Source organism: Cydia splendana, chromosome 4 (genome assembly GCF_910591565.1).
Source record: "Cydia splendana chromosome 4, ilCydSple1.2, whole genome shotgun sequence".
Taxonomy (NCBI): domain Eukaryota; kingdom Metazoa; phylum Arthropoda; class Insecta; order Lepidoptera; family Tortricidae; genus Cydia; species Cydia splendana.
This window is the reverse complement of record NC_085963.1, coordinates 550,547-570,521: the sequence shown is the minus strand read 5'-3', so window position 1 is coordinate 570,521 and position 19,975 is coordinate 550,547. Positions and strand designations below refer to the sequence as shown.

At 39.7% G+C, this 19,975-nt stretch overlaps 1 protein-coding gene and 1 long non-coding RNA gene across 7 annotated transcripts in view; one reads left to right on the top strand and one right to left on the bottom strand.

The window, feature by feature from the left end:
- LOC134789644 (uncharacterized) overlaps window positions 1–19,975 on the bottom strand; it is a 369,764-nt gene that overhangs the window by 162,627 nt on the left and 187,162 nt on the right. The gene's annotated exons all lie outside the window — the stretch shown is intronic.
- LOC134789635 (solute carrier family 12 member 6) overlaps window positions 1–19,975 on the top strand; it is a 509,818-nt gene that overhangs the window by 332,671 nt on the left and 157,172 nt on the right. The window lies entirely within an intron of this gene.

Here is a 19,975-nt window from a genome sequence, read left to right as displayed (position 1 = left end):
CTACATTTAAAGCCGTCAGCGCCATTGTACATACTTATCGACATCGTCACTGCAAAGGAAAGATAACTCATCAAGGAAACCGGTTTTACCCATATCGTACTGCTATTACAATTTGAAAAGCTGATCATTGTTAGAAACATAGAGGGCAAACGAAGCCGAGGTCGATCTCCAACAAGATGGAGCGATCAATTAAAAGGGGCCCCAACCTCAACCAACTTTTGCTCGGTTGTCAGAGACGCGATGAACAGGCACCGTTGGAGGCAGATCATAAAAACATCCACATCGGTGGACCACCATCCTCAGTCATGAGGGAGCGACCACAGAGAGAGAGATTACAATTTGTATTTCTGTTACACAATGATATAAAATTCTGTAAACAAATTTTAATGCAGAAATGTATTTTTAGCTTTATTTGAAAGTATTGAGATTTGTGAGTTTTGACAGGTCAGATCTTCTATGAGAATCAAGTATTCTATAAAAATTACATACATTTCTCAAACAAAACAAACATCCGAGAGATAGTTTAAATCCCTCTACTCGTACATATATTACATTAATGCTGTTAGATTAGAAGAGCATGTTATAAGCTGCCACGGCTAGTCAAAAAAATTCGAAATTGCTTATCAATTTATGTTGCCTCATATTGATCTGTTATATTAAGCTCTTGAGACACTGAAATTTCCATAATCGATATAGGAACTGGCGACGTCATGACAGGGAAATCGGTTGCATGACTTGGAAAATATCAAAACGGAAATTAAGTTCCTGAAAGCCTTTAAACGCTTAAGCATTGTGACAAACGTTAGGGTAATTGTGGAGGACCTTGAGAGAGGATAATCTGAACTTGATTATGTAACGTCCTTACGTTTAATCAGTAAATGTAATATTGCGGGTCACTTTAGGATGGCATTAGCTCAGGACTGAGGCAAGTGGCGTATGCTCGAAGACCAGGAGGCCAATGCAACGCTCAATTTTATATCTAAATGATGGCATTTTGTGGTACTGATAACAACACAATGCTATAAGTACGCGCGGGCGTTTAACTCCTACTTGTTCGTACATACATACCTTATTCATCATCAGCAATACAATATTGGACATAGTGTTACGATAGTACCTACAGTAATTTAGACTTTAACAACCATGTCTAAATATGTTTATATTTTTGTACTAATCCTGAAGAATCCACTACCTATATTATTATTTAAGTAGTAGTAGTAGTAATCACTTTATTGTACACAACACAGGTTTACATAATATTTACAGAAATAAAAGTACAAAGGCGAACTTATCCCTAAGTAAGGGATCTCTTCCAGCTAACCTTCGAGTAGATGAGGGGAGAATTCAAATTAGATAGACAAACTTACGGAATGCACAGTGACATTTTAAAAGTAAACTAACCTATTTAATATTATCAGTCTTATGTTTTTTACCCGCACTGATATATTTAGCATATTGGCAGTTAAATTCAGCTGACAGTGCTTCAATAAAAGAATACCCAATAGCAATAAAAAGCCAATCAGCTCAAAAGAACCCCAGCCTTGTGTCACGGTCCCAGGAATCACGTAAAATCTAAAACAACTGCTCTGTAATAAATGATCCAATGAACGTAATAAATCAATTTGGCAAAGGAAGCATTTGTATTCATGCAACGCACGCAACGGCCAATATCAGAATTTTCTCCAGGCGGACGATCCTCATTGGCTGAGCGAGATATTGCTTTGAGTATTTGCTTGGACTACTTATGTAGACATATAAGTTTAATGAGGCGGTTGGTAAGAACAATATAAATTATGGACAAACTGCTTGAAGGCTTGGCTGCAATTAGGTACTGTCTTAATTAGGCTTAATGAATATTTATTTCGAGGATTAATTCACGTTCTGGTTACCCAAGAAAAAAAGTTATTGGTAAAATGTTTAATATTATAAACCTATATGTTGTTGCAAACTTGATTGTACGTGTATTAGATATTGTTTGGAACGCCATCAATGATACCTAAAAACCCAAGCTAAAGTACGTATTAATCTGAAGAGACTTTCTATGATCTAAAGGAGGCTATGGTAACCGCTTACCATCAAATGTTTGTTTGCCACCGATGTGATTTATGAAAGATATGGGATTACAAGATCAGCCGTAACCGTAAGTAGGTTATCGTTGCAGCAAACAGGCCACTGACTGCAGTCACATGACTGTTATCGGCCATTCTGTAGGTGCAGCCTATTACACGAAACTTTACCTCACTGTCCCCAATGTAACAAGACCCTGAGATGGGTTACAACTATATGCGAGCAAAGTCCAGGCTTATACAGGTCAACCACTGTTATTGTGAGCTTCGTAAACGCAGCGCTCAAATGACATCCCAGCCTTACCTACATTAAAAAATCAACCTTGTTACGTTTAAAATAAAGTTTAATTTTCAAGAAACAGCAGTATAATAAGAGGAACAGTCGGCATTTTACTGTTCTCAATAAAACCGATTGTCGGCTTCCGATAATAATCTTTTCGAGTGGATTCATCCCAAATGAGAGCTGTAATTTTTTGGCAAAGATTATTTTTTGCGATATGTGATATGAACGGCGAATGAGAACGAAACAAAGATTGTTTTGGCTTAGGACTCTCTTTATTCAACTAAGCTTAATATCCGGCTAGTTGGTAAATATGACTGGGTATAAATTATTTATGTTGTCCTTAATTCAAGGATGATGACTGGCATGCATAGAAACTTGTTTGCAGGGGGGGGTCAGTTATCTCTGCACCCTAATCGCATAATCCTAATTATTAAACAGACAAAGGCGAAATTAAGAACCACTGAACCCTAAAAACATTTTCATGACTTACATGAAAAGAAAACTTAACACAAAGCAGAAGCAGGGACGTATAATATCGTTCAATTGCGCGAATAAGTACGAACTAAAGTTCTCCTTTGAACCGATGGAGCCGAAACCCTCGCACCTGCGTTTGTTCGAGACTCAATTTCCGCGCCTGGATAGAGGAATAGGGTATCGTTTCAAACGGAACGAGTAGGAAGTTCGGCTAAACTAGTATATACATACCTGGCGGCTTAGCACGGTCGCGTTTTTATCCCTTGTCACCATGCCTGTCACGTTCTAACAAGTATGTAAGTGCGAAAGGGACGCGCATAGTGATAGTCGATAAAAATGGAACCGTGCTGAGCCCGCTGGGGTATGTATATTCGCTGGATGAGAATCATATTTTATGGATAGGGTTACAAATTTTGAGGGCTGCCCTACTGCCAGACCTCGAAATTTTGAGGTTAGGAGGATACTACTGGTATTTCACTAAGGCACATTGTACACACAGTCAGCATCTAAAAAGGATCTACCACTCTCTGAAAGCTTAACAAAAAGAGGTATGCATAGAACTATTCTATACATAGAACAATTAAACTGTTGCAGATACTTTTAAAAACAAACTGTCGAGATATATGTTTAGTTGAAGAAGTAATCGGGGGTGGCAGATACTTTAGGCGCGTTGTTTCATACGCTACTATTGCATGATGCTGACTATTACATAATACCACTTATTATCTATTCTGTTATGTGGACCTGGTTTGGATGAGCGTTCACCTCGCTAACACTCTCGTGGATAATAGAGCCCTGTACGAGTTATAGGTGCTGCCTTTGATATTGATATGTCGCTGAAGCCAAACACAGGTTTTATCGTGCTAAGCTTGGAGCGCAAAACTGAACACAAGTTAATCGGCAAAAGATATTTGATGATAGACTAGTCTGAGCTCGTGACTATGTCCGCATTGAAGACGTTTCCACATGAGGCGGATGTAAGAGGAGACGTGCGGGATGCCAAAAGCATTGGTTGTAATCCAGCGGAGCGGAGAAGAGATGTGGATTACAACGAATGCTATTGATTGATTACCGATGGACGATTTCCCTGATGTTGTTAGGTAGGTCTTGCAAAAACGTAGGTATTGGTTTAATGTGTAATATCTGGGAGACCGAGCTTTGCTCGGAAAACATATAAAAACTCAAAAAGGCGCGTTTTCCCAGAGATAAGACCTAGCTAGATCGATTTATCGCCCCATAAAACCGCCATATAGCAAATTTCATCGAAATCGTTAGAGCCGTTTCCGAGATCCCCGAAATATATAAATAAATAAACAAGAATTGCTCGTTTAAAGGTATAAGATAACCATTTTTTGGTGCAAGAATGTTACAAGCCAAGATTCAAATCATTCAGATATCACATTACTTATCTTAATTAAATAAAGTTCAAGTTCAATTTGTGCTTTTAAGTAGTAGCTTGTACCTATTATAAGTACTTACCTATAATTTACATAATTACAGAGTGGACCAAAAATACGATATATTTCCTAATGCGGTTATGTGTTAAAGTTTGTGTATTAAAGCTAAAGGAGAATTTGAAGATAACACGTTTCGTTTTAGTTAATTGATTGTAGTTTGAATTTTAATGAAGTGAATATTCATTTTGTAAAATTCGTGTAAATAAGAAGCATTATTCCTAAATATTCAATGTTAAGTATTTTGACAAGGCATAATTTTTTTTTTTTTTTATTGAATAAAACATTTATTTACATACAATATATATACAGTGGTACTACTAAACGAAATTAATAACTAGCTTAAATCTAAAATAGGCCCTTGAGGCAATATAAGAGCCTCGGTAGAGAGTACCATTTTGTACCATTTGGTGTTGAAACTCTAGGTCCATGGGGTCCCAGCGCGCATAAGTTGTTCGCAGAAATCGCGAAGCGTCTGGTTGACGTAACTGGTGACCGAAGAGCTGGCGGCTACCTCGCACAACGTATCAGCATTGCGATACAGCGAGGAAATGCCGCCAGCATCCTTGGTACAATGCCTCAAAGGCATAATTAAATTTAAAAGTCACATTTTCAATGGGTTTCACAGTATACATTGATTACCTTGTACGAGTATAACTTTGGATGTTAACACAAAGGTTGGCTATGACACCAAGCCCTAACGCGAGCAAGAAGCCCCACTCCCACCATGTTAGCTTAGGCTAATGTGGCTTTAAGCTGCGCGGTGTTGTGGCTTAATATGTATTTGATACTCGTACGTATCATATTTGCGAGCTTTTGTTGGAGTTATCAAATGAAGCCGGGTAAATACGACGAGGATCGCATTTCTGTTTTGTTTTTGTTACTTGGGATGGTCGATATAAGGCCTTTCTACACCTATGAAATCCCAGCTTATAATAAATATTTCATAGAAATTGGACAAGAGCCGTTATTGCTGGATAATATCTATGATCTCTATCTAGAGATCCTTCAAGGAATTAGGTCATTATTGCTGTTGTTTATAAAGAGAACCGCTGTTAATTTTAGTCACCTCGACATTCAATAGCCCAAACTACAGGCAAATTTGTTTTTAAAATAAAATTGTTTATGAACATAATATACAGGGTGGAAAGGCACGACGATCCTTTCCGGAAATGGGAGATAGTTTAGCCTAAGCTCTATATTTTCTCCATAGAAACTATGTTAATATGGGCAACCGTTTCTAAATTATGACCTTTTAAACATCCACGCAAAAAACTACTTTGTTCTAACCCTAACAGGTGACAGGGTCAATGAACTTACTTGTAAACAATCAGTATTCGACAGGAAATTATGCTAATTTGTTGCCATCTAACCATTTTTAGGTCTGCTTACAGCACGGTAAGAATCATTGCAGGATTTTCGCTTTCTTAGTGGTTCCACTTGTTCAATACTTGAATGAAATAGTTATGTTATTCCTTAATATTAATAATACTAACCACAACATTGTTTACAACGACAGTTCAAATGGTGACATTGACAACCACTCAAAAGTACGCAATCGTCTTATAAATATCTCTGGTTTCCTTGACTGATAAAAAGGTTTTAGTTTCTTAACACGTTTCACAAAATTATTTTCGAATAATTGGAAACTATTTAAAATAATAAAAAATTACATGTAGGTTGTGTTAGTTGCACCAAATGAACTTGCAAAAATGAAATACTAAGAATAAATACTTCTTCAATACCAAACTAACAAACCTTCTTGCGTGGTAGGAAATAGACAAGACGTCTGATGTTTGAAATTAAATTTTCATTGAACTATACTTATTGAATGTCATATTCTTCAAATAAAAATGTTAGATGCTCGTGGCTATTTAAATTTGTGGGGCTGTGTAAAAGATATGGTGTACCAAACCAAACGGAATGTGAAACTGCGGACGAAATGAGACAAAGGCTAATTGGTGCTTTCTGCGGAGGATAAATGACGAAGAGCATACACTATATCGCATGTGCATCGACATACTCGGGTACGGGCTGCGGCGGCGTTGTAATACACGGAGGTACATTTGAACACCGTATGTGAAAAGAAGATAGTATTAAATATTGGAAAAAAGTAATTATCTAAGAAAATAATAAAATTGTTTGTAATATTTTTGCATGCATTTGATTTATTTGACATTTATGCGTCATTCATACATCATTGCGATACTGTCAACGATCGGAAAAAAGTGTAAAGTCCCGAGCTTTCCCGACGGAGATCCTTAATCTAGCCGTCATGTGCACATGCTATAGGGTTATCACCACAGTTAAAAAGTAGTAGTTTTGCAATTTTTATTTTTTACTCAATTAACGATTCTTACCATTACCAATAGTCTCTGTATCACTTAAACGACCTAATACTTCCGGGAAGGATCGTCGTGCCTTTCCACCCTGTATACTAAGTTTTACCATACCTATAACCAGAGTGATGGCAGGTGGACTAAAATGTTAACAGAATGGTGGCCGCTTTCAAATGAAAGAAGCGCCTGGTGGCGTCCGTTGGCTCGTTGGGTGGACGTGGACGACATCCAGAAAATTGCGGGTTGCTTCTGGATGAGATTAGCTCTGGAGGCGTAGCCGAATTACATTCGCTCCGTATCGATTCGATCTCTACGATCGCAAGCGACTGGTCGATAATGTTTACAATAATCTAGCCAAGAGGCAATCTTTTTAGTTAACGCTTTTTCTACGCGCCAAGTCGATAAAATATAGTTTTAGTCTGTGGTTCTCGTTCAAAACCGTCAAGAAACGTCATCTGTCAGCTGTCAAGAGTGTCAAGTGAACAGCGAATCTAATTTTGGAGAAAATAATTGTTTTATCAGTAAGTAGGTAAATGAAATATTTTGGTATTTGTTTAACTTAGTTAATCACAATTTCGTGATAAAATAACTCTATATAGTGTAATTTTTGAAGATTGCGTTATAATTGCATATAATTTTGACCTAAAGTTTAACAATTTCAGACAGCCGTCGTCCGTGCCGGTGAAGGCTCCGGGCTCCGCGGGCTATTCTTCCACGCTGAGAAGTCCTTACCAAGTTGGCACGTACAGTCAGAGCTGCCGCTGCAATCACGCCTTCATGGCAGTTACCAGTGCTAAGGACGTGCACTGCTGGCTTACTTGACCAGAAGAGACAATACTTTAAGCGTTAGTAATTGTTCCGTAGAGGAACAGATTAGTATAAATTACTTTCTATGCATATTTAAATAGGTATTTTTCTTACATACAAAGCAACACAATTAGAAAAGAATATATTTTCGTGTAGTAGCTAGATATTTGAACTGGCAACTGCATTTATCTCAAAAGCCCTTCCGGCGCGACACAACCGCGCCACCTAGCGAGGATAAATATCTTCACCTGCCGTTAAAACGAGATGGCCGCGATCGACCCGCGCTCCGATTAAAATAATTCATATATCGGTTCCCGTCGCTGCGATCTAAGTGAAAATCAACCAGAGACTAATTAGTGACCCAGTGCCCCTTATGGATATATGCAGCTGTCGATAAAGCAGAGGATTTCCCAATCATCATACATAGACCACCACGTGGTACGCCAAGGTGCTGCTGGATTTATGTAAGTTGCTCTCAATTTATCTCGGCTACATTGTTTTTTGATCCGTTCGATCCGGATTTTTCTTTCTCTGGTTGTGTTGCTCTTGTATTTGCGGTATTTCGTACCCAGTTTTTTCGTTTAGACACGTTTGTAGTTCAATTTAGTATTGTCATTGTCGCCATCTTTGTCTCGCAAAATGGTTCCTAACCCTACAGACGGCAATACTGAAGCCGACACATCGTGTATTACACAAGACATATTCGAACGAGATCTAATTCTCGACGAATTAAAGAGAACGTTACAGTTCGCAGCGACAAATACAGATCAATTTCGTTCAAGAACGACAGATTTAACAGTGCATCAGCGAAAGTTTACTAAGATTCAAACTAAAATCGAAAAAGCGTTAATTAAATTGCAAAGCTTCAACAAAGAAGCCAATATTAAGATTCGTAACGATTTTAATGACTTATATTACGCGATAGTTACACATTTAAATAACCTAAAGGTGGTAGACGTAGAAAGGCGTCGCGCGAGCCGCGCGCTTACCCCCAACGAAACGCTTAGCAACGATCGTCGAAATTTACCAAAATTATCGCTTCCCGAATTTCACGGCGAACCGACTGGTTGGCCTGCCTTTTTCGATTTATTTCAATCGCTGGTACACAATAACAATGCTTACACGGATGCGGAGAAGTTTAGGTATTTGCTCCTTTCTGTCAAAAACGAGCCACATAATTTAATTAAGTCAATTCCCATAACGGAAAGTAATTATGCAATTGCGCTCGATATTCTAAAATCCCGTTATGACAATAAACGCATTATTGCATCACAACATCTAGATAAGTTGTTCGATATAGATATTTGTTCCGCGCGATCAGCTGTTGCCATGAGAAATTTACTTAATGTTTATCACGAAAATATAAAGGCGCTCGAAGTCATGGATTTTCCGGTTAAGGAATGGGATTTCGTTCTGTTAAATTTATTATTACGTAAGATTCCCGTGAATACGCGAAAAGAATATGAACGTTCCTTAACCAACCCGGGCGAAATACCTAAAGTTCAGGGCCTAATTACTTTCCTCGAACGCGAACTTTCAGCGGAACAGATGATTTCAGTTTCCCATACACAGTCCACTCGAAACAATTCCTTAAGTAGTAAAAATAATACAAATATAAATTCAAATCAAATAACACCCAAGCGTGTTTTTGCAACAAGTACGGCGTCAGCTCAAAGTCGACCTTATGTCAATACAAATAAGGTTCGAGCTTGCTTGAAGTGTAAAGGAATGCATTCCCTCAATAAATGTTTAGAATTTTTAGACCTATCGGTGAAAGATAGATTTGCATTTGTTAAAACAAATAATGTATGTTACAATTGTTTATGCCCCGGGCACGAATTAAGGAATTGTAAATCAAGTTTTAAATGTCGTAAGTGTAATAAACGACATCATACTTTAATTCATTTAGAATCAAACATTCCGCAGCCGATTATCAATGAAGCTACGGAATCAGTTGCCGTCTCGCTCGCTCTTACGGAGCAGCCAGGCCCTAGCAGCCCGTCAGCAGTTCACGGCGTGAATGAACAGAGTTTAGGTAGTTTATGGCAACCTAGCACGGTTTTATTATCAACAGCGTTGGTTGACCTTTATTACGAAGGCAACAAAGTTGCTACGATTCGCTGTATGTTGGATGGGGGTTCACAAGCAGCTCTGATTACAGAATCGTGTATGCAACGACTCAATTTACCGCGACAACATGTTAGCGAACCGCTGGTCGGTGTCGGCGACTTGCCGCTGGAACCTAGGGGTACCTTCGTGTGCTCAATTTCGCCTAAGGGCAAACAAAATCCAATCATTCCGTTAGAGGCGTCTATTCTGGCGAAGTTAACCCGTCAAATGCCTAGTGTACCACTAGCACCTCTCGCTGATTGGCCTCATTTGCAGGGACTCGCTTTAGCCGACCCTGAATTTCACAAACCTCAGCCGGTCGATATGATACTCGGCGAGGACATTTTCATGGATATTGTTCGCGATGGCATTGTCAGAGGTAAACCTGGCACGCCCACCGCAATTAATAGTGTGTTTGGTTATTTGCTAGGAGGTAAAGTGAACTTTACTTCCAATGTTTCGACTCCACGCCATACTTGCTTTACGTCGTTTGACAACGACAATCTTCAGAAGTTTTGGGAGCTGGAGTCAGTACCAGAGTTGCGGAGTTACACTCCCGAAGAAAAGCTATGCGAATCCTTTTTTCAAAAGACGCATACGCGTGATGAAACAGGGCGATACGTGGTCGCTCTGCCATTCAAGCCCGATGCACCGCCGCTCGGCGAGTCTCGGCAAATTGCCCTAGCACGATTCCATAAATTGGAATACCGTCTAGAACGTAACCCCCAGTTGAAGGCGGATTATCACGCTTGCCTCCAGGAGTACGTGGATCTCAACCACATGGAGCTCGCGGACGATAACCCCCCCGCTGGCGCGAGTTATTACATACCCCACCATTGTGTGTCAAAAATTTCCGAAACTACACGCACACGCGTAGTTTACGACGCTGGGTGTCGCACGACAAGTGGACACGCGTTAAATGACACTTTGTTAACAGGTCCTAAGTTACACTTAGACATTGTTGACGTTCTTCTAAAATTCAGAGTGCATAACATTGCATTTTGTTCCGACATCAAACAGATGTATCGCAATATTCTTGTGCGTGAAAGTGATAGGGATTTTCAGCGCATCCTTTGGCGCCAATCGCCCGAGGAGCCTCTGCGCGATTATAGGCTTCGTACCGTTACCTTCGGTATAAGTAGTTCCCCTTATCTCGCCTTGCGCACAATTAAACAGCTAGCTCACGACGAAGGTGAGCGTTTCCCGCGCGCCTCCCCAGTCTTACTCAATGACGTCTTTGTTGACGATGTGGTAACCGGTGCAGATACCACAGCCGAGGCTCTCGCTCTGCAGCAGGAGCTGATAGGTATTTGTGCCACGGCCGGGTTCGAATTACGTAAATGGCAAAGTAACTCGCCAGCTATTCTCGCTGTTACGCGATCCCCAGATTCTCATGGTGAGCGGCGCGAAAATGTTCATTTTGCCGAAATGGAAAATGACAAAGGGGTCAAAGTCCTTGGACTTCAATGGAATCCGGGATCAGACTCATTTAGTTTCAAAGTACAAAGTACTTCTCGGGCCTGTACGAAGCGGGCTATTCTCTCGGAAATTGCAAAAATTTACGACCCACTCGGGTTATTATCTCCGGTGACATTGTTTGCCAAACATTTAATTCAATTGCTATGGTTAGCAAAGGTTCCTTGGGACTCCGAAGCCCCTATCGATATAGTTAACTCATGGACGAGTTTTGTTAGCGAGCTCCCGCTCTTATCTCAAATTTCATTTCCTCGTCATATTTTTAATACTGACGACTTCGATTCAATCGAAATTCACGGATTTGCAGACGCAAGTCAAATTGCGTATGCCGCCTGTGTTTATATACGTCTTACGGACAATACCGGTAAGGTTCAAACTTATTTAGTCATAGCTCGAACCCGCGTAGCTCCACTTCGGATTTGCCTTACTATTCCGAAAATGGAATTAATGGGATGCGTGATCCTGTCAAAATTGATAGAAAGAGTAATGCGCATTTACGGTGATCGCATTCGCCCCGATCAAGTGTACGCGTGGTCAGATAGTTCCGTCGCGCTCGCGTGGCTTAAGTCACCCCCGCACGAATGGAAAGCGTTTGTCTCTAACCGCACCAGTGAGATTTTGTCCCGTGTCCCGGCGAGCTGCTGGCGTCACGTCCCGTCAGCTGACAACAGCGCTGACCCGGCGTCGCGCGGTCTGCTGCCCGCCGCGCTCGTACAAAATGACTTGTGGTTCCATGGTCCTACATGGCTCCAACAAAGTCACGACTCCTGGCCTATACAAAAACCGGTAGTAAACACAACGGAAGAAAAACGTAATAAAATTGAATCAACAAATATTAATTGCGCATGTGTTTCCACATTGCCTACTTTCCCGGACGATGATACTCTTATTACGCGATTTTCGTCGCTAGGTAAATTAGTTCGCGTCACGGCATTAATATTTCGTTTTTACCACAAATGTAGAAAACATAAACAAACGCTCCCTGAGTACATCACCGTACCAGAGTACCACTTTGCATTAAAGCGACTCATATTGATTACGCAACAACAAGTGTTCGAAGACGACATAAAAAATATCTCGTCAAATAAATCCCCTTCCTTACGTTTGCGGCGTCTCGCGCCTATTCTAGATAGTGAAGGATTATTACGCGTCGGCGGACGTATTCATAAATCATTTTTACCTTATGAATCAAAACATCAATTAATTTTACCTAAAAGACATCCTCTTACAAATCTTATTATTGACGATACTCATATACACGAATTGCATGCCGGTCCGCAGTGCGTGCAAAACTCGCTCTTACAGCGATATTGGATTATTTCAGGTCGCGATATTGTGCGTCTACGCGTGCATCGTTGTATTCCATGTTTCCGCGCACGCCCTACCCGCGTGCAACCTCGCATGGGCATGCTTCCCTCGGTCCGCTTGCGCCCCGCGCGCGTATTTAGTAAAACTTCGTGCGATTTTTGCGGGCCATTTTACGTTCGCGCTAATAAAGTTCGTAATGCAAAAATAATAAAATGTTATGTTGCGGTTTTCGTATGTATGAGCGTTAAGGCTGTACATCTTGAATTAGTTTCCGAACTTTCCACAGAAGGTTTTTTAGCTGCGTTGCGACGTTTCACGTCCCGCCGAGGATATTGTACAGATATATATACCGATTGCGGACGTAACTTTGTTGGTTGTAATAATTACCTTAAAGAATTATACGCGTTCTTACGTAACGATTCGGTCATGAGCGCTCTCAACCAACAAACTTTAAAACAAGGATTGACTTGGCATTTTCAGCCACCGTATGCTAGCCATTTCGGTGGACTATTCGAAGCGGCTGTTAAGAGTTTCAAAACCCATTTATATCGCGTAATAGGTACACAGACGCAAACATATGATTCTATGCACACGCTGACCTGTCAAATCGAAGCGGTACTTAACAGTCGTCCTCTCTGCGTGTTAAGTTCAGACTCTTCCGATCCGTTACCTCTTACGCCGGCTCATTTCTTAATCGGCGAGCCCTTAACGGCCCTACCGGACGTTTCTTTGATCGACGAAAACCCTAGTCGTCTTACGCGCTGGCGCTGGGTACAACAAGCTGTCCAGCATTTCTGGCGTAGATGGAGTCGTGAATATCTCCATCAACTGCAGCAGAGTACAAAGTGGCTTCAAGATCGCGGTCCCGCCATCCGTGAAGGCACTGTTGTTGTGGTATGCGATGACCACTTGCCGCCGTTACAGTGGAAACTCGCTCGCGTTCATGCTGTCCATCCGGGCACTGATCAAGTTAGTCGCGTCGTAACTTTAAAAAGTGGGAACACATTGTTCAAACGACCCGTAGTTAAGGTCTGTCCCTTACCCTTAGAGTAATTCCTACAATCGTTACGAATTTTAATGTTAGCATTTAAGTTAGGTATAAGTTTCTTTATCTTGTTGAACTTTCGCATGTTCTTTTAAAAGACACTACGTGCTTTTAAGGTGAGCGGCATGTTCCGTAGAGGAACAGATTAGTATAAATTACTTTCTATGCATATTTAAATAGGTATTTTTCTTACATACAAAGCAACACAATTAGAAAAGAATATATTTTCGTGTAGTAGCTGCTAGTATTTGAACTGGCAACTGCATTTATCTCAAAAGCCCTTCCGGCGCGACACAACCGCGCCACCTAGCGAGGATAAATATCTTCACCTGCCGTTAAAACGAGATGGCCGCGATCGACCCGCGCTCCGATTAAAATAATTCATATATCGGTTCCCGTCGCTGCGATCTAAGTGAAAATCAACCAGAGACTAATTAGTGACCCAGTGCCCCTTATGGATATATGCAGCTGTCGATAAAGCAGAGGATTTCCCAATCATCATACATAGACCACCACGTGGTACGCCAAGGTGCTGCTGGATTTATGTAAGTTGCTCTCAATTTATCTCGGCTACAGTAATGATTCAAACCGTGAAGTGAAAGTGTGGCTAGGTTTGCCCGAATCAGTTTAACCTCAGTGAACTCATTTACTTCATAGACTTCAAACATTTTCGAAATTAACAAAAGTCAAGCGGACATTGAATACATAGATGTTATGCATTAGATAAAAGCTGCCTGTGAAACCAAAACTAATAAATCATAGTGTTACTTAATATTATTTTTTAATTACCTACTGTCTCTGCTTTTTGTTTACTCAGTAATAGAAGTACCTAAGTGAGTGAGGTGTTAAAAATGAATTAAACACATCTTTATTATTTAGTCAATGGAAATTTGGGAAGGTAATCTCACCCGCTAAGTTACCGGCTGTTCATATTTAACCTTTCGTGTGCTCCTGTCAAAAATTTGTCATTTATATATCAATCATAATTAATGCATTTTTAAGTTGAATATAGGTAAGTACATGGGAGCAGATCTGCTCCTAAGCATACCAAAGGTTAAGGTGGTAACCACCATAACCACTCACTCCAATAAATGAAACAATGATTGGGTCAAAAAGTAAATTTATTTTTCTCAAAAATGGACGGCAAAGTCGACTTTGCCGTTTAAAAAATAGGTTGCGAAGCGCGTAGTTTATGGTCAGTCAAAAAATTAAAAAGTTAAAAACATTGCAGTCTCGATTTTGGGACTGCAATGTTGCATACAAATTCCATTATTTGTCGAGTTCCAAACTTTTTAAAAGTTGAAATGGCCATATCAAATGAAGGCACAGGCCCATTAAACAGCCAAACAGATGATTAGTACCGCGACTATTTAGCTGTCTCAAATAGGTTGGCGTATTTTCGGCAGAAAAATACAATTCTATTTTTTTATTAAAAAAATAAAAAGGCGGCAAAGCTAATTTTTTCAATTGTTTCTACTTTTTTCTGTGAAAATATATACGTAAGAAAGTTGCTTGTGTAAAATATTTCTATGATATTTATATTTCTTGCACCATTTTTGAGAAAAGCACTATATATGACTCGGCTGGAAGGCTACTTGCTGGCTTCGGATTCAATTAAACGGACTCCCAAGGTCGTCCGTTTAAAACGAATCCTCAGCCTGCAAGTAGCTACTTCCGAGCCTCGACAATAATGTACTATTACTGAATATCTATTAATGAAAGATGCAGCAGGTATTTTTTGCCGGCAACATAAAATCAGTAGCCAAGCATTATTTTCTTGTTTGTACATATGTACAGTGTTTTAAAATAGTAAAACAACACTCAATACATTTTTGTGGTTGTACATGTGTCATAGTTTCTTCCCTTGACCCTGGCTTTGGAGCACCATAAAGTATTGGTTCATATGCCAAGGCTGCAATGAATATCCAAGTCACCTGAAACAAAATTAATGCCTAGTTTTTCAACAAACACGGTAACATTTGTTTATAATACTTATTCTCTACCAGTCATTATTAAGAAATAAATAAAATTATATTATAGGTATGTTGACAAAAAAAAACTAAATGTTTTTGTGTACTTATAACACATGTTAAGATAATTTTTATATAGTGTGTAGGTACAGTCAGCTGCAGAGAAAAGGTACCACCACTACATAGAAGTTGGTATGCAGGGGTGGTACCTTTTCTCTGCAGCTGACTGTATCTGCCTGCCAAAGGAAGTCATATACTTAATACAATAATATGTTTCATAATATGAAAAAAGTTTCATTAATATGGTTGATAATTGGTATATGTATGACAACAGCCGGTCTGGCCTAGTGGGTAGTGACTAGTGACCCTGCCGGTTAAGCTGATATTAATCCTGAGTTTGAATCCCCGGTAAGAAAATTTGTTTGTGTAATGAGCACAGATACCTGATGATGTACCTGAGTAATGGGTGTTGTCTATGTATTTAAGTATAGTTTGTCAAAGGACTGTCTCATTTCAAACAAAGACAGAGAGAATCATACTAGCTTTGTCTTATTCTAGTACTAGCACCCAAAAGATAAGTATGAGTATAGTTTTCCTGGTTCTTACTGACTGACAAATTGGTTTGACCATCTATAAATAGTTATTTAAGTACCCACAATACAAGGCTTTTTGAGCTTACTGTACAGTCCGACAAGAAATTGTAGAAATTAAAAAGTGGCAACACTGTAGTCTCGTCCCTTTCAAATCAATTTAAGAAAAAGGGATGACACTACAATATTGCTAGTCGGTAGTGACCTTGCCTATGAAGGTGATGGTTCTGCATCCCGGGAAGGGCATTTATTTGTGTGAAGAACATTTGTTCCCGAGTCTTTATCCATATTTGTAAAGCCTTTACCTATCTACCTTTGCCTTTACACATTCAATTCACTTTCCTATTTAAGAACAAGTGCTTGCCAGTGTGCATATGGGTACCAAATTTAATCTACACCGTTCATCGGTTTATATTTGAAGACGTAACAGGAACACATAAGAAGTTATTTTAGCATCAACAACATATTTTATATACTTATTAGTAGGTATAGTAGGGATAAGTTATTGACTCACTCTTACCTTGTAGGGACGTTGTTTCATGTTGCATTTGTGGGTGCATAATCCATTTTTCCATGACACTGTAACTATAGGTAGGTATTCAGCGCCTCGGTCACATTGGATCCTTTGGGTAAAATGCTGCGTACGGCCCACAATCCTTTGATCTGACCCCGTAGCATAAATGCTAAGAGCAGTCCTTTCCTAAGCAGTTTCAATAGAGGTGATTTTTCAGACGGTGCCTGCGTCTACGCGAGACTTTGTCTAGACGTTGTTCGCCGCCCACAATAATGTTAAAGTGTGCTTTTTACTACAAAATTTAATTTACAAACACTATTATACGGCATTCTTGTGCTTCGATAAGTTATCTGCAACGGGATAGCTCTCGCTACGCGTCGACACCTAGGAGGCGATAACGAATCCATTTCGCTTGTCAAAAGTGTTACTTGGCTAGACAATGTATGGCAGATATCGAATTCCGGTAACGAATGTTTTGCGTTTCGTTACAACATTGCAACTTGGCTAACATTTTTGTATTCGTTAATATTTTTCGACAGACTCATCTACGGTACCTGTCATTCCCATACATATTTTATCGATTCGTTAGCGATATCATTTTCGAAATGCGTTTCGGCTAGGCCCCCAGGACCGGGAAAAGTGGCGTACTAAAAGAGAGGCCTATGCTCAGCAGTGGGCGATAAAGGGCTGATATGATGATGATAACTATGTGTACTCAATTCAATACCTGTATCTTAGTTTTATCATGTATTTTATGATGTAAAGAATATATGAGACTTTCCATTACAGAAGGGTCCTTATGCTTCAAGTGCAATAGGACGTTTGCCATCTGAAATTCCAACAGAAAAGAATTCTATCGGAAGATAGAATTGGAAAGACACATATTTTCGTTTTTTAGGGAAAAGGTCCACTGTTTAGATTAGCTATGATGATGTATTTCAAAGTGGTATGAATTTACCACGTTGAGAGTGAATGTGCTAGTTGCTACTAAGTCACCATTGTAAAAGAAGTAATAAAACCGACGGCAAACACCCAGCATTAGATAAAGTACGATAAAAATGAGTATATAAAAGTGCCGCCTGGTTTTAGCTGCTATCTTAAGTGCAGTTCTAGTAATTCTCAGAGATAATACCTAGGTAATCCAGACTTAGGACCAGTGTAGATATTTATGTCGGGAGGAACAGTGTGGAGTTTGTGTTGTTGTAGTGTATGTAGCCAATGGAGGTCAAAGCAGTGAATGAAAATGACGGGTATGTCCAAGTTGCTACAGAAGGTAGGTAAGTTGTTTTATAATTTCAATATTTCATTAAGCAATGGAGTTTAATTTATAATATGCGACCACCATTGCATCACTATTTACTACCAATAAGTATTGGTAATGGTCCAATGCCATTATAAATAAATAAATAAATATTGGGGACATCTTACACAGATCAACCTAGCCCCAAACTAAGCAAAGCTTGTACTATGGGTGCTAGGCGACGATATAAATACTTACATACATAAATACATACTTTATATACATAGAAAACTCCCATGACTCAGGAACAAATATTAGTGTTCATCACACAAATAAATGCTCTTACCGGGATTCGAACCCAGGACCATCGGCTTCGCAGGCAGGCTCACTACCCACTAGGCCAGACCGGTCGTCAAATTATGTAATGAAAGAAAGAAAGAAAGAAAATACATTTATTTAACGCCACAACATATTACATCTAGAAAACAAAGACATACAAACATAAAAAACATTGGACGCTAAAATAGGACCCCACTCAGCATAATGCCGCGGCAATCCGTGGCGCTGGTTTTCAGTGGGGACCTGACTTAAAACTATGAGACGACAACACATACGCCAGCGACACACAAAAAACAGACATAAAAAAGAGAGAGACACTAAAATTTATACATACTGAACAACAACGAAAGAAAAGGAAAACAAAAAAAAAACATACTAATAACATATAAAAAAAAACCACACTGAATTATACAATATACATCAAATTTAAAAATATTAAAAATAAAAAGAAAAACTGTAACCTAAAAACTTAAAAACTACCCACAAACAAATTATAGTTATTTTAATAGAATGACGGTATCAAACCGCAAACAGTCTAAACTAAACTACATACGTCTCCAGGCGGCTTAGCACGGTCGCGTTTTTATCCCTTGTCACCATGCCTGTCACGTTCTAACAAGTATGTAAGTGCGAAAGGGACGCGCATAGTGATAGTCGATAAAAATGGAACCGTGCTGAGCCCGCAGAGAGATAAAGTGGTTAAAGTGGTTAACGTCTACGTTTGTTACTTATATTGCAGTGATGTTTCAATTTGTGTTTGTAATAAGTGAGAACGACATTTTGACTTGAAGCCACTCAACGACTTCAGCGAACGGATTGGTGGAGGCAGGTCATTCCAACACTTCGTGGCAGCGTACCGAAAACTGCCGCGAAAGGCCGTAGAATGGTGACGAGGGCAAACAAGTTGCAGATACCTGGATGATCTGACATCTGAGGATCTGGAGTTATGAGCCCAGGTTAGCTTATCGTAAAGGTACGAAGGCACCCGGTAGTGCACAATGCCAAACATAAGCGACGCTAAATGGACCTTTTGACGCGTGGACATTTTCATAACGTGGTTTTTATTCAAGTATGGTGTTACGTGCGAGCGGGGAGGGATATCAAAGCAAAAGCGTGCACAGGCATTTTGCACTCTCTGTATTAACCTCTGGGTACTCGCCAGGAGGCGTGGCCCGTAGACTGTGTCACAGTAATCAAACCGTGAGAGGACAAGTGCATCGCATAACCTCACCCTAAGTTCAACACTAAGGAAATATCTTATTTTATAAAGTAATTTTAACCTGTAAAAGCAATTTCGAACTGTGCTAAGTAAATGTTTTTCAAACCTCAGTTCCCCGTCCATAACCAACCCCAAGTTTCTAACCTCTTTAACATGTTCAAGAATGGTGTCGTTTATGAACACTTCGAAATTGCACATAGAAAGTCTGTTTATTTGTTTTTTTGTACCCAGTAACATAACCTTGGACTTTGTAGGGTTTAGTGCAAGTGCGTTTGCTTGTGACCATCCAGCAATGCGCTCGAGATCATCGTTTAACTTACGTATTCCAGAGTCCACGTTACTCGAACTGCACGAAACGTACAACTGTAAGTCGTCAGCATAAATATGGTAATTACAGTGTTTGATTACATGAATTATGTCACTGCTGTACAATATGAATAATATTGGACCTAAAATGGAACCTTGTGGCACGCCTCTAGTTACCGAAAGTATTTCAGATACGACTTTCTTACCATTAGATGCTTGAAGTTCAACTAGCTGGCTCCGATTACTGAGGTAACTTACAAACCATTTCAAGGTATCAGTTTCGAAACCGTAATATGATAGCTTTGACAACAAGAGCGAAATGTCGATAGTATCAAAAGCTCTGGAGAAGTCCAATAATGTGAGTATAGTACCTTGTCCCCGGTCCTGAGCTTCCAAAATATTATCAGTAACGTCGAGCAGGGTTGTCGCCGTTCCT